A 14910-nucleotide genomic window follows, 5' to 3' on the forward strand; every position below is an offset into this window, starting at 1 on the left:
ACGATGCAACAGTTCAGCAGTGCAACAGTGCCTCAAGTCATTTCTTATGACATCATCACTTTTTAAAGCTGAGGTTAGGCTAATAAAGCCTAGTGAACTGGCAGTTTAGACCACAGTAATGCTTTTCTTTTCATTTCAGTTTCGCGTGAGTTCATTAACATTTGTTACTGTCTTTGAGTTGTTGCATCAACTGAGCTAATGTTAATGTAATACTTGTAGGCCACTTGGCTAAAATAATAACGTTGTTAATCTGGCTAGCAAGCTTGTTGGTGCACGGTAACCATCACTAGTCATTTCTGTTTGAACCAGCGCAGGGACTACGGGTAAAGATGTAGCTCAGTAGCTAAATTTACACATTCACATGAAGGTTAAAATTGAACTGTTTACATTGCACATGTTAAATACATTGCATAAATAACATTAATGAAGACTAAATAGAGCAGATGACAACACAGCTTTCCCAGTTGTTTTGGTAAGTTTATTGACAGCAAAGCAAGTAGCCTTGCTGACATTTGTGGTTTGTGTTTGCTGCATCACAGTGACACTGGTACTTTTTTATGGCAAACTATGTGACATTCCAAAAGCTAGCTAATGTTTAATTGAAGAAAAATCTCTATTTAATCTAATGATTAATCTAATATATTTATTTTTAACATTTGTTCAGTATCAAATGATAGGCTACTTGATAATAAATATGAATTTTAGTGTTATTGGAAAGTCTTTTTTTTATGCACATCAAGTCACAGGTAAACTTAATTGGGAAAGTGTAAATTTATTTTGGGCAAGTACATGTCTTATAAACCTGCCTGAATGGAAATCCTTAACATTGGATGAACCCTGCAGGCCATCGGCCCATCTAACACAGGACTTGGTGTTCCTTACCTACACAGGTGCAAATCAGTTCACAATTACAGTGTGGGCATTTGGCTGATGTTTTCGTTCAAAGCGGCTTACAAATTGTGTGATTAACACGGTGAGCAAACACCACTGGAGCTGGAGGCGGGCAAAGCTGCAATGAAATTGGTGTTTTCAGTCCCGGCGCAGGCCACAAGATAAAGGGAGAGAACGGTTAATGGTTTTTTTTTTTTATCATTAAAACAACAAAATGGATCCATTAATCCTTTGAAGAGTAGGTTTTTTGGAATGTTTTTCCAAACAGCCTTAGTCGGTGTTCTAGAACTCCAGTGCTTTCTTTTGCCAGTGGTCATTGTTACATCAGCGTTGGAATGTTCAGTTAAGAACATTCTGATCACGTATTTGTGGTCTTACACCTTAAAGGATTCATTGAGTTGGTTTGGCCCCGTGGAATCTGTGTTGATGGATTAGTGGGCAGAATGGCAGAATTCAGACATGGAATAGCCTAAGTCATAGATGAGCACTTCCCTTGAAATCAGTGTAAGAGACATGCAGTGTAACAATATGCAGTTTTAATTGCAATGAATAGAAAGCTTGGGACAATAAGAGTCCAAAATACAGAAACAAACACATAGTATGTTTAATCTCTTATACATATGGTTGGCGACACAGTGTTATCTCTGGGTGCGGGCAGTTTCCAAATTGCATGTGAACTCGAGCATTTGTGTCATTGTGTCCTATCAATAACACATTTTGCAGAGTCATACTCAAAACAGATGCATCATTTAGCCCATGCCCAAGAAAACAAACCAAATGAACAAAAGTCCCTGAGAAAACCAAAATTGAGAGCACAATGAATCGTTCACCACTACAACCAGATTAAGTTTTCAACTTAAGGGAAGAGCAGCTCTTACATTTTCCTTCTGGAAGAGGCTACTTTCGATTGTTTTAGATGTAGCTATTGGAAGCAAAAAAAAAAATAAAAAAATAAAATACATTTTCTTTTTGAGTTTTGAATGATCCAGTTTTTCTTGCAAGCATATGGGTCGCCTTACTTTTGGACACACAGAAAGAGACTGTATCTGAACATAAGCCTAGTTTGAGGAAGCTGAGTTTGTATATGAGGCTGGATTCTAAAAATACTCCCACTCACTGAATGAGCCTGCAGTGGGGCAGTTCTCCTTCCTAATCAGATAATGAGGTTTCCTTCAGGTACCAGACTGCACCCGTCACCCCTGGCTGTCACTGCCCATGGGCACGTACCCCACTGCTGCCTATTCCTAACCCTCCTCACGTACCCCTCGCTGCCTAGCCCTATGCCCCCCCACTGCCTAACCCAACCCCCCCCCCCGGCTGCCTAACCCTAATCCCCACGTACCCCTCGCTGCCTAGCCCTAACCCCCCCCGCCTAACCCTAACCCCCCCCCACTGCCTAACCCTAGCACACCCCCCCATACCCCCCACTGCTGCCTAACCCTAACCCCCCCCACTGCCCAAACCTAACCCTTCCCACGTACCCCCCCACTGCCTAAACCTAACCCTCCCCACGTACCCCACCCCACTGCCATCCCTAACCCCCCCACTGCCTAACCATAACTCTCCCCACATACCGCCCCCACCTCCGTTCTGCTGGTGCAGCCATTTCCCAGGACAGAGGGCTCGCGTCCACATCAGGGGAGTAGAAGTCAGTTCCCCCGAGGGCTGCATGTGTTAATTATCATTTCCACTTAATTACCCGGGCTTAATTTGTCCATTTGGCTCACTGGATGCGGCTGCATTTTTTCCCCAAAGTGCACACCGTGACAGAGTGCGTCCAGTGTGCGAGAGTATCAGACCGTGCGAGCGATTTGGCTGAGCCCTCGCTTTTAGAGCAGAGGGTGGAGGAAAGCGGGCTGAGCCGTGAGGCCCTTGCAGAGTGGAGTCTCGCGGCCCTGCGAGCGGGGCTTTGGGTGGAAAGCAGCGTTCGGAATCCTGTCGTAAACCGTGAGCGTAAAGTTGAGCCAGGACGCCTGCCATTCATTACGAAGTAAATACGGTGTTGGATTACCCATTAAGGGTCCTGCCAATTTCCTAATTTGTGAGATGCCAGCATTTTGCCTACACACGGGTTAGTATGAACTGGAGTACAGTCACACTGCTGGTTTGCTCTGGGGGGTAGAAATAATTTTGTGCCGGCTTCTGAAGTATGTTGGCAGTAGAAACCCCCTCCCTCCCCTCCACACACACACACACACACACACACACACATTAAGATGCTTTCGTCTGTCCTCGGTTGCTTGGTTGTGCAGTCTGCCAGGGCTGTTTTGGTTCTGTTGCGGTGTAAATAAACCGGGATACTGAAGATGAATGGAGCAGATTGCTTTGGCAGGAGCGTGCGGTGGGGACGGTGGGGGGGGGGGGGGGTGCTTATGGGCTTATGAGGACGCGTGCACATCCTGTCTGTCAGCGCGCGCCACACAGGGCGTCAACAGGAGCTGTTAGCCTAGCAAGGTGTAGCCTCCCCGCTGTCAGTTACGAAATCCTGCCTCTACGCCATCTACAGGTCAGCGGCGAAGATCGGGATTTCCTTCTCCAAACTGACATAAAAAAACATTCAAACTGTGTTTTGGTGGTCGGTGTTAACACTGTTCGTTTAGTCAGTGTGTGGGCCTAAGTGCCCAACCCACGTTGTGATGATACTGCCGTCTCGTACGCAGACGAAAGGCACGTGAAGTTTAGGTGCTTCACGCCCGTGAAGACAAAATGGCTTCCCTCGGCCTCTGCCGCACGTTTGTAATTAACCATCAAGTCGTGCTGCTGACTCAGGCGCCTGTGTCAGTTTCTTCAACCTGTTGGTTTGAAATTGGAGTGAAACGGCACTCAAGAGATTGGGAAGAGGGGAAAGAATGGAAAGACTTCTTCTCGAATTCCATCTTCCTTTTTCTGACACTGTGAATGGGCTGTTCCAGCTCTTGTGGTTGTAGTGTTGAAAGAGTCACCTTAGGAAGAGACTTACATCACTGTCTAGACTCTAGAGGGATGAATGTGCATTATTAGTTATCATCAAAACGCCGTACTGGTTTTACCAGTAAACTAAATAGTCAGTAACATTCAGAGAATCTAGTCATCCTTCTGACAAATAGTATTTGAATGTGCGCATCGGAACTGAGGAAACATGGATCCACGGTCCTCCCACTGTTGTCCTCACAGGGCGGAGAGCATCTTCTGATAGTCAGAAGATCTCTTTTTTTGTGTGTGTGTAGCAGATTATGCACTTTGATGGATGTTTACTGTCAGGGAAAAGGCCCAAAGCCGCACTCAGGAGCTTGCGACAGCGTGGTCGGGTGCCAGGGTTTCACCCTCGCTCATTTGTATCTCTGACTAAATGTCAGCCGCGCCTGGGGTATTTAAGGCTTTTCCAGAAACCGCACCGTTCGCTTTGAAAGAAAGTCGTTTTTAAAGGAGCAGCTTCAGCTCCGGACGAGATGGCGCGTAACGTCAGGGCTGGGAATACATGGGCCCCCCGTCACGCGCGCTCAGTTTGGGGGAGAGTTCGGGCTGAGATGTGAAGGCGTTTGTCACACACTCAGGCCGGTCCCCAGAGCTGTGACATCACAGATGGGATGTCGGGCTGTGTCATTGGCTCCCTGAGTCCTGGAGTCCACGGCAGTGTAATACGGCTGTATTTACCCTGCGGAGTGTCACCCAAGACATTAGTTTATCTAGTTTAGTGGTTCCAGACCTTGTTCCTGCAGATCTACCATCCCTGCAACCCTAATTTGGAGCACCCGATTCTCCTAATTGGCAGCTCAGCAAGATCTCTAGCTGTTGAATGTTCTTTGTTAGGGTTTGAGTGAGACCCTACAGGAGGGTAGGTCTCCAGGAACAGGGTTGGGGGCCACTGGTCTGGGTACTGTAGTAAGGGTCTGGAGATGGAGTGGGGGACGACCATTGCAGCTCAGAGACGTGACCTCTACCTGACCAGGGTTTGGGAAACGCGACAAGAGTCAGATGTTATTGAGGGCGTTGCCGTCAATCATCCTGTCTCCCTGCCCTGGCCCAGTACAGATGAACTGCCATCGGGATACAGCAGGGAGGCGAATGTAATCAGAACTCGAAATGTATGCACGTATGATGTCATCGAAAACATCTACAGAATTTTGAATGATGGGAGAGCAGTCGCGCAACTTTAAACAAAGCAAAACGGGATGTTGCCAAAATTGAGAAATGTTTTTTTTTATTCTGTCGTGGGATGAGTAAGCGCTTCTGTGAGCGGCGGCTGATTTGCGTACCGCTGAACGTCGACAGCCACTCGCGAAAGCCCCACGGCACGATGGCCAGCGACTGGAGAGAGGTTGAGTACAGAGAGCAGAGAGCTTCCAGTCATTTCTACTCCCTTCATAGACGTACGGCTTCAGTTGAACTACCAGTTAAAAATGTCCAACTGTTGAAGTTTTAAGCCAAAAATCGAGTCTATATTTGCCTTTTAAGTCGACTAATCTGCCTACTAAATTAATACTCACATTACTAAAATACAAATGATGGCACAAAACGGTCCCCTCATCATGTCCTTGTTTGTGCCAAATCTAGGTGTGTTTAAGTCAATTCCACAACCTAATCATCGGATGTCACAAATGACACATTTGGAAGGATAGTTCACTTCCTGCAGTTATAAAATATAATTTCAGTTTTAGTGTATGTTTCTTATTGGCCGATAGTTTTTTTTTTTTTTGTGCCTCGGAGGATTTTAAAAAAATATTTCCAGAATTTTCTAATTAGCTGCTGGCTTCAGAATGGCTGGTGTCAACAGGTGAGTGGTCTAAAGCAAGAAAATCCACTTCTGCTAACTGCAGAGCAGCTTGTACAACAACATTATGCCTCCAGAAATCATACATGCGCGTGTTACCTCATCGTTTAAAAAAAAAAAAAAAAAAAAAAAAAGTAATATAATTTTGTCTTTGGTTGGCGTGGTTTCCTGTGACGCATGCAGCCGGAGGCCTCTGTCGCTGGGCCTCCAGTGTCAGCCGTGCTACACAAGAGAAGCTGTTAAAAAGCTGCTATTTTTAAAATAAACTTATTTTAAAAAAATTTTTTTAAACTTGTCACCAACTAAGTTTAGGTAACCCAGATCTATTGAACATGTGACTAGTTGTCCTCCAATGGGATGTCAGCGTGCCAGTTCACCTCCACTACCTTTCTGATCAGGCTTGAATAAATGATGTTCGGCACATAGCTGTGGAACCCTTCTACATTTTTCAGAAGTTGGATGTAATTGTGGCTTCAGTTTCTGTTTGTCAGTGGCTTTGCAAATGCCACAGTAGGCATGCAGGAACAGGCAGTGCAGTAGCTACCTCTTTAGCCTGGCCAGCTGCCTCTAAGCCACGCCTCCCGGGTCCTGGCAGGGAAGACCTCACGCTGCTTATGAACCAGGAAGCACTGGCGTTCCGTTATGAAATTAAAACAGATTTGTATTTTTTTTTTATCGGTGAATGAACACTATAAAATGAACGCGTTCTTCCGTACGGCCGCTGTGTAGACATAGCGTCTCTGTGCAAGCTACATCTCGCTTTAAACCACAAACTTGTCAGCGCCCGCCATCATAAAGCCGACAGGTCCCCTGAAACGTCTGTAAGTATCCAGAATACGCTTCGCCGCACATTAAAACTGTACGCTAAAAATGACGCAATGCTTTAAAAATATCCAGGAAGTGAAGTTCCCCTTTAAGTACCTGTGCTTCTGTGACGTCGTGCCGACGCCGTCTCTCCTCCTCTGTAAAACCGCGTTGCAAAACCACACCCAGTGCAGTTTTAGTTTTAGTGCATTTCAGAGTTAGAGGTGTTACACAAAGGAGAAGGCTTGACAGAAAAGGATGTCCTGAGGAGGGCATCCTCCATCCAGTCACAGTGTGGAAAGTCATTTCCCTCCAGTGAAAGGATCTTCTGTTTGACAGAATGTGAAATGGTATTGTGAGCACCAAATATATGGTCCGGCCTGTCCTGAGATGCCCTGTGGGAGAACCCGTGCTTTGATAAGCAGAGTTTTATGTGGGGAAACGGGGCGCACGTCCCCACCAACGTGCAGCGACCGTAAACGATTTTCCGACCAATGAGCCGTTTTTAACAGTGCCATAAACCCCGGCCCTCCCACCCTTGCCCATCATCCAGAAAGCATAGGAGAAAAACTGACCGTAAACGTTCGTGGCGGTCTCTGTGGTCTGCGGGACGGCGGTTGCATGCGTTCCCACCGACGTTAAAATAAAATCGACGCCCCTGGGCTACGGGGGGGCGAAGTTGTCTGTGGTTCTGTGGGGGTTACCGTGGTTACCGGCTCCTTCTGACAGCTCAGCCGGCACACACACCAGATACTGATCGCCTGTCCCGTGACTGACTCCCATTGCCCCTCCCCCAATACTCTATCACGCTGAAGACGTTTCACATCGTCAACATAAAACGGGCCTGAAACCTTTATGACCGCCTGCGTTAGGCTGTGTGGAAAAAGTCAAAGGCAACAGGGTGTCAGATTTCCATCGTATGGAGCAGCGTTGGCTCTTCTCACTGCCCGAAATACGGCCTTGGCTTGAAACGTTTTTTTTTTTTTTTTTTTTTTTTTTTTTTTTGCAAAAACATGACCACCTAGGTAGCAGAGTTATTAAAATGCTCCTTCAAATTTGCATTTCTTCGTGTGTGGAGGACCAATTTTCTGCAGTAAAAAAAAAAAAAAAAAAACTAACAAAAAAAAAACACAATGCTGCCACCTGTTTCCCATCAGTGCCAGGGACACCAATTCATGGACTCTTCCTTCAGGGCAGGGAGGACTCTGATTGGCCGCTGGAGATATAGTATAGTTCGGCCCTGAACTTGTGCTCTGCAGAAAGGAAAGGGAAAGAGAGGAACACTGTGCAGCAGGCTGCTGCTCAGGAGCGTGAGTGGACGGGAGTGAATGGTAGTGTTCGGGAGTGAATGAGAGTGAATTGGAGTGGAATGATGGGGAGCGGGGGGGGGGGGGGTGGGGTGGGGGGTGGAGAGAGATGTGTCTGGGGGGGGGGGGATTCTAAGGGAAACGTTCGCACAGCTGTACCGAGAACGTGCGTGGGAGTCAAAGAGATGCAAAATTATTTCATTTTAATATGGACTGTAGCCACAAAGCTGGCACACACATACACACAGACGGTGAGAGCGAACTTTTTAAATACACGGGACTGCTATTAAACTCTGATGTTATGTAGGGGGAGTTGGTACATAGCCTCAGCTGCTATGTACAGACTTAATTAATCAAATAATGAGATTATTTGTTTAACAATGCAATAGTTGAGGAAAGTTTGCTGAAAAACTGTCATGCATCTCTAATTGAAGCGTAATTATCTGTTCTTATTCTTCAGTCTGTTTGGAGTCTTAATCCACATATTTTCAGTGAGCGTTACAGAGACATGAGTAAATAGAAGGACCAGAGAGAAATATGAGCATCAGGAAGTTTAAATTTTTTAACATTGTCCACATCGCTAATATTAGCAATGGCAATGAATTCACTGCCACTCACCGTTTACATAAACTATGTAGGAAAGTACAGTATTTACATTCATGATAGTAAACCAGACGTGAAATAATTTCTTTGTCTTGAACACAGGCCAATTATGAAGCTTTGTCTCCTCCCAAGCCATCTATAGCTACATGCTAACAAAACTAGCCGTCGTTGGATGGAATGAACCTCTACATTATCACCTGTGGTGGCAAACGTGCGGCAGAGTGTTTGTGAAGGTTTTCAGGCCGTCGGCTGAGACCGGTATAAACGAGCACGCCCAGTGCAGCGCACATAAATTAATACTTTCTAGGAGGTCGGGTGTTTCCCCAGTGCCGTGACGTATATTCTAGGGTTTGTTTTGGCTCGAACGCATGCTTGTTTCTAATGCCTGGGTGCAGTGTGCATGTAGAACCGGTGTGTAGTTGGTAGCCCGTGATGATAGCCTGCACACGTATGTAGCTGAAGAACGAACATTACTAAACACTCAGCTCCCTCCGCCGATGTAAACACAGAATCCGCTCGCTTTTCTCTGCGGTAATTACACCCCCGCCGCAGGGTCGCTGGGAAATTGATGCTGTCGGCGATGCATCCGTCAACATGTCTTTCGTTTTGCGCGGGGTGTAGCCTATATATCGGAACAGAAGCGGATGTTGGGATCTTTTGGGATTTCGCAGGGGAAAGGGAGAGGGGGAGGGGAGGACCACCACGTCAGATAAATGGAGCAATTAGGCTCTTGGAGAAATTCGGATTTATCCTTGTATTCTCGGTTGCGGTGAGTTACGTTTAAAGGGCCAGCCCCGCTATGTGGAAAAAAATGTGTACGGTCAAACAGTGGATTCGCCTCTTCATAGCTGTCTTAGTTTACAGCACGAGAGCAAGTTTATAAGACCGGAGTGTTTAATAAGGCAGACGTACTGTGTTCACGCTGCTGTAAATGAAAGACTAATTTATAAGTGCTTGATACACCCAGTAATTTTCCATTCATTGAGCTACGTGTTCAGATGCAAAGTGATGCGCGGTGTTTGGCCACAGGGCTCTGAAGAGCATATTTCAGTATATTTCTGTTCGTGCCCTGTTGGCAGAACGAGGGGGACCTAAATGGAAATTAGCAAAAGGTAAATTCCGTACAGGCGTTAGGAAGATTTTTTTTTTTTTCACGCAGAGAGCAGTCAATGTGTGGAATAGCCTGTCAGGTCACGTAGCAGAGGCAGAAACTCTGGGGATTTTCAAGACTAGGCTTGATACGGTGTTACATACTGTCTAGTCTTTAGGTAATCAGAGCTCTCATTTAGTCAGGAAAATGGCAAGCATTGTTAGGCTGAACGGCCTGCTCTCGTCATTATGTTATATTATGTTATGTTATGTTGTTATGTCACCCCTAATCCATCTTTAGGTGTGAAAGGAGTTCATTGAATGTTAAACCAGTAATACCGAAACTTAAGGGCAAGTCGCTTAGCCTGTGTTCTTCTAGCACACAGCTGTGGGAAGAGAGCACAAGCATAGCTTAATCAAAGGCGGTCCACACTTCGCCGTCTCTCGTGTTGTAGGCTACATGTAAATCAGTTGCGTGTTTCGATGTGATTGCATAAGGATGTGAGAAATCGCAACTCCTCCTCCGTTTTCTGTGGCCGTCATCAATTTCAACCGCCTTTAAAAAAAAGTTCAATTCATACGCACCTGAGTTTCTAGCCTCAGTGCTCGTGTACTACCCGCCTGGGGCTGGCTGCACTCACGGTTGTGTTTCTAAGAGACGTGCCGCACGTCGAAAATTCCGTTAATCGGGCGTGTCGTGTCCACTGACGTGAACAAAGGGAGAGAGAGGCGTTCCTGGAGAGAGAGAGAATTCGGTCAGCAACGGGTTGTTATGAAAACAAACATTGCGAGCTATAATAATGGAACGGGAATAGGATCTGCGGTGTTGTCTAGGAATTGTGTGGGCTGAACACTAGGGTCGGGTTGCATTTCGCTGCTTTGTAATGCCCGTCTGCTGTTGGCCTAGCCTGTTATAAAATGTGCTGAAAGTTTTAAAAAAAGGAAGAAAATTAAATTGCTGTAAAAATATTCCACTGCTATCTTCGACCGACGGGTGAATACTCTGGACTTTCTTGTACCTCTGCGCCCTACCGCTGCCAAGATGGCCTCGCCTACCATGCGGCCATGTTTGCCTAGTTTTTAACATTTTCTCTGAGGTTGCCTGAGAAATGAATGTTCTATGCCTGAAAGAGTCTTCATGACCTGAGGTGCCTGGCAGTGCGTGCGCGAAGCCCTTCACCTGCAGAGTTAAGGAAATCGGGTTGATGCTGACTCGTCTTCGATGTGACAGATCCTTAGCTATTGCTCTGCAGCATGCAGCAGTACTAGCTCACTAGACTGTCAAGCCATGTTTGACAAACATGAGGTTCAGTATTAGCGTTGATTTTGGCTCCTTTCTCACGTCTGTAGGAATTACTATTGTGGTAGAGGAAGACTGGAATATATAGAGTCAATTTAGTGGCAATTTAGTGTATTGACTTGTAGGCTAACAAAGAATACAATGTTAATGAAGGAAAGAAATTCTGAGCAAATTCAGCATGTACTGAGATCAAAATTTGTGATTTCTTTTAAACAAATATTCTGAACCGTGAACGAGCACATGCAGTTCTGATGGGGTTTCGGGTGACTTTGAATGCTCTCATTTCCATGTTGTTGGAAAAAAAAGCACAGAAAGAAAAATGGAAAAGAGGTTGAGGAGAGGACACATCCAGACTTGCAAGGTACACCGGTGGCAAACCTCCAGCAGCTCGCTCGCATGCCAGCGCGGATGCGTCTCGGAGTGTAATGGCTTGGCGTTGGCGTCGCCCCCGTAACCTCCCGTTTCGCGGTCCCTCCTCCCCGCCCGGCGGTTAACGGTTGCGGTTGATTGCGATCGATGACTCGCGGTCGAGATATTTCCATGAAGAAGAAGAAGAAAAAAAAAAAACAGACGAGCTCAGCTTTATCTGAAAGGCGTCTTCGGTGTCTTGGACCGATTTCAGACGTCGAACGCGTTCGTTTTGGCAGCGGCCCCTCGGAGGCCCGAGCCCGTTTCCAGCGTTGCGTCAGCACTCGAGCACGTCGGCCAATGGCATTCCTTTTCTGTGCTCGCGATGCTGCGGGCCCAGGCCCAGCGCGTGGATCCGTGTTTAAACTTTACAGCCGTAAGAAACTTCGGCTGTTTCCTTCCTTCCTTTCCCTCCTGTGACGACGCAGGACACGCTTGGGAACGGCGGCAGACGCCGGGCCTCGTTCCGCGAAACGCGCGTGGCGATCGCGTCTGATCGGAAACTGTGCGTGAGAGCGTTTCCGAGAACATTTCGCCATTCGTCTTTTTTCTTTCTTGTCTGTGTTTGTTCGTGGCTGTTTCCTTATGCAAATGCCTTTTGTGGAGCTAAACCTTTGCTCCAGATTTTTTATTTCTGGGTTCTACCGTTTGAACCAGTCTGAATTTTGAGTTCTGGTGCTCTTCTTTATCTTGTGGCTAAATGATCATTTTAAATGCTCAAAGACATGTGATTGCACAGGGACTTTGATGTCTTTTCCACTGTCTGTGCCAGCTGGATCTACAGGATCCTTTTAGCCCCACAACAGTTGCAGCGAATGCTACTGGGAATCCTGGGCCAGTGTTTCTGAAATGTTGATCATACAGATCTGTGCTGTGGGCAATTACTCTGGTTTCCTTGGTTTCTATTCGTTATATTTATATGAATACATGGGTTGTAGTTTCCGTACATTTACTACTTTGACCTTTTAAAGAAGGTCAGTTTGGTACACTATGTAGGCTGCATGTCTGTTTTTATTAGTTTTTTTTTTTGAATGTCACATCTCATTATTCTGGCTGAATTTCTATAGAAAAACCCTGCACTGCGATTCTTTTTTTCCCCCTCTGTTACGTAGAACTTGATGTTGAGGTTGCAGAATTGCTCTTTATTCATGTTAATAGAGGGGAGTCCTCAGGGACCCTTTGTGATCCGTAGCTCAGACTGGTGGCAGCGAGTTCTCGTTTGCTTAGCGTTAGCAGAGCAGAGGCTTTGTGACACAGGGCGCATTTACATCTCTGCATGGGCGGGACGCTTTCATCGTGAGCGTCTCCCCCGGCCGCCGCGGTTTACCCGCCACCGTTCACACGGCTGCGTTCCCGCTGGGGCAGCTCAGGTGAGGCGCCTGCCTCAGGGGCACAAACGGCGGCAGCACCCCCCCCCCCCACCCCGGGGCTCGAGTGTCCCGCCTCCGAGCCGTTCAAACGGACACCGTGTGAACTGAGCCTTTGCCAGTGACCCGGGACCAGTGCAGCTGCAAAAACAAACAGCAGTAATGCTGTCAATAGCGCTCATTATTCCAAACGGGAATTCTCTCCTGAGTTTTACACCCAGGCCACCGGACGGGATGGGTTCTTCTCAAACGGTGCTGCGCTGATTTTCGACTCTGCCCGCGCGGCGGCGACCCAAACGTCCCCGGGACGAGGCGAAGGATGTCCCGCGGCCGCCTCGGTGCCGCAGCGTTTAGCCCGCTAGCATCGGGACGACGTCGAGCCCGCCGTTCCCTACACTGTGCAGGGCTCTGCGTGTCTGAGGAGCACCCGAGCTCCTAGGTGGGGAAACGTACAGGTGTGCATTAATGCATCCCAGTTAGTCGATGTGTTCCCAAATATTTTTTCCATTTAGCGCACATCGCTTTTCCCTGTAGTGCTGTTCTTTCACTTCCACTTTCTCCTGCTGTTTTTTAACTGGCTCACAGAAGGTCAAAGGTCAAAGACGGCCGCTGTGACCCCTTCAGGTCTAACCTCCTGCTCTCTCCCCCCCCTTTTCTTCCCAGGTTGAGGACAGTGACTAGGTGCCGGTGCCACGGAGGTCCAGTTCCATGCGGATGAAAGCAAGTGTCTGCCGTGCACCCTGCAGTCTACAAGCCCAATGTTTGCCTGTCTGCGAGAGAGGTTTCATTAAGGATACACACATTTTACCAACAGGTAACACGCTAACAAAAGCCTTTCATCTTTTTTTGGGGAGAACAGAAAAATAAATAAATAAAAGTTGTAAAGAAGGCACTTCCTCTGGGCGCGACCCAGACTCTTCAGCTTGTACACCGGGGGGGGGGGACTCCTAAATCGTGACGCTGGTCCACGTGAAGGGGAAAGGAAGTGATTGGGTGAGGAGCGGCTGGACGGCAGCTCGCGGTTGGCTGCGGTCCAGGTGTTGGCCCGTCTGAAATAGCATCAGGATTACACGCGCGCGTTCACGTGATGGAGCGTGTGAAATTGCCGGTTTGCAAGTGTGTGGAAGATTAGCGCTGAGGAACCCGCGATTAGCGCTGAGCCTCTCCTGGGAGCGTAGTCCGCTGCTGCGAGGGAGAGGGTGGCTTTACGAGGACTGAAAGGTGGAGGAGCGCTTTTCTCCGCCGTCTTCTTACTGAACTCAGCAAAGTCGACAGATCGACAAATTTGTTTCGCATCGTTTATTCGTATCGCGTTATGAGCTCACGGAATTGTTTGTGTGTCAAAGAAAAAAAAAAAAAAAGATGTCTGGTTTGAACCCGCTCCAGAGCAAGAACAAAAGTAGCATTCAGAAGCCAATGGGATAAACGGGCATTCTCTCCAGAAACAGGAACTCTAGCCCCAAAATTGAATTTGCTGAACAGCAGAGGCTCCTGATAAACATGGTCACATGCCCATGCAGAATCAATGTTTCATTGGCAGGATATGCTCCTGCAAGCCCCGCCCCCAAAATCCCTCCCCCAAAAAATGGTTTTAGATTTGGCATTTGAGAGCATAGTGCTGGTGTGGAGAACAAGAGTACAGTATTTATACCCCCCCCCCCACTCACATCCTACAAGGGCTCATACTGGGCTTATTTCCTTTAGGGTTAGCATGGGTAACAAGCATACAAGCGCACGCGCACACGCACACACACACACACACATGCACGTACACTCACACACACACACACACACACACACACATGCGCACACACGCACACACACACACACACACACACACTCTGCTGTCTACTCCCTCCAGGGTATAAACCCTGCAGTATATGATTATGGCTGGTGCTCTGAAGGTTAAATACAGAGCAAGTGTTGGTAAACACATGCACTGGATTACGCAGATGTGCCCTTTGTTTTCCTTAAACCTAATGTTCCTCTCTAAACACATGGCGGGACAATATCCTAAAAACCTTCCCCTGGACTGGCCTAACGCGCTCAGCCAGTGTAAGAGCACAAGCCCCGCCTCTTTACCACCAGTGTGTCTGTAGATAGGGTCACCGGCTGGGTGGGTTTTACACACCTGTGCTGGCTAGCTCTCTGCTCAGTTTAGTATAGTCACCGTTATATTACGCATATATATCACGTATATTGCACAGATATAATCATTATATTACTGCCAGTTATATAATTACAATAAAAGTAGTCTGTCCAGAATGATCTTGCATCCTGCGTGCCCTGCTGTTGCCTCTGCTTTCCTGATGCAAAGTGCGTGCTGCCAGAGTGCATTGCACACCTCGACCTATTCTTGCATCATGAGTCAGGTGGTGTGTGCCTCTGCTT

The 14910-nt window shown here is 47.3% G+C and overlaps 1 protein-coding gene across 1 annotated transcript in view; it reads left to right on the forward strand.

The window, feature by feature from the left end:
- The window catches only part of LOC118231856 (serine/threonine-protein phosphatase 6 regulatory subunit 2-like), a 45295-nt gene that overhangs the window by 3076 nt on the left and 27309 nt on the right, over positions 1 to 14910 (forward strand). The window contains exon 2 of the mRNA XM_035426176.1: positions 13183 to 13333. The gene's annotated coding sequence lies outside the window, so the exon portion shown is untranslated. The remainder of the gene's footprint in view (positions 1 to 13182; positions 13334 to 14910) is intronic.

This window comes from Anguilla anguilla, chromosome 7, assembly GCF_013347855.1.
Source record: "Anguilla anguilla isolate fAngAng1 chromosome 7, fAngAng1.pri, whole genome shotgun sequence".
NCBI classification, from domain to species: Eukaryota; Metazoa; Chordata; class Actinopteri; order Anguilliformes; family Anguillidae; genus Anguilla; species Anguilla anguilla.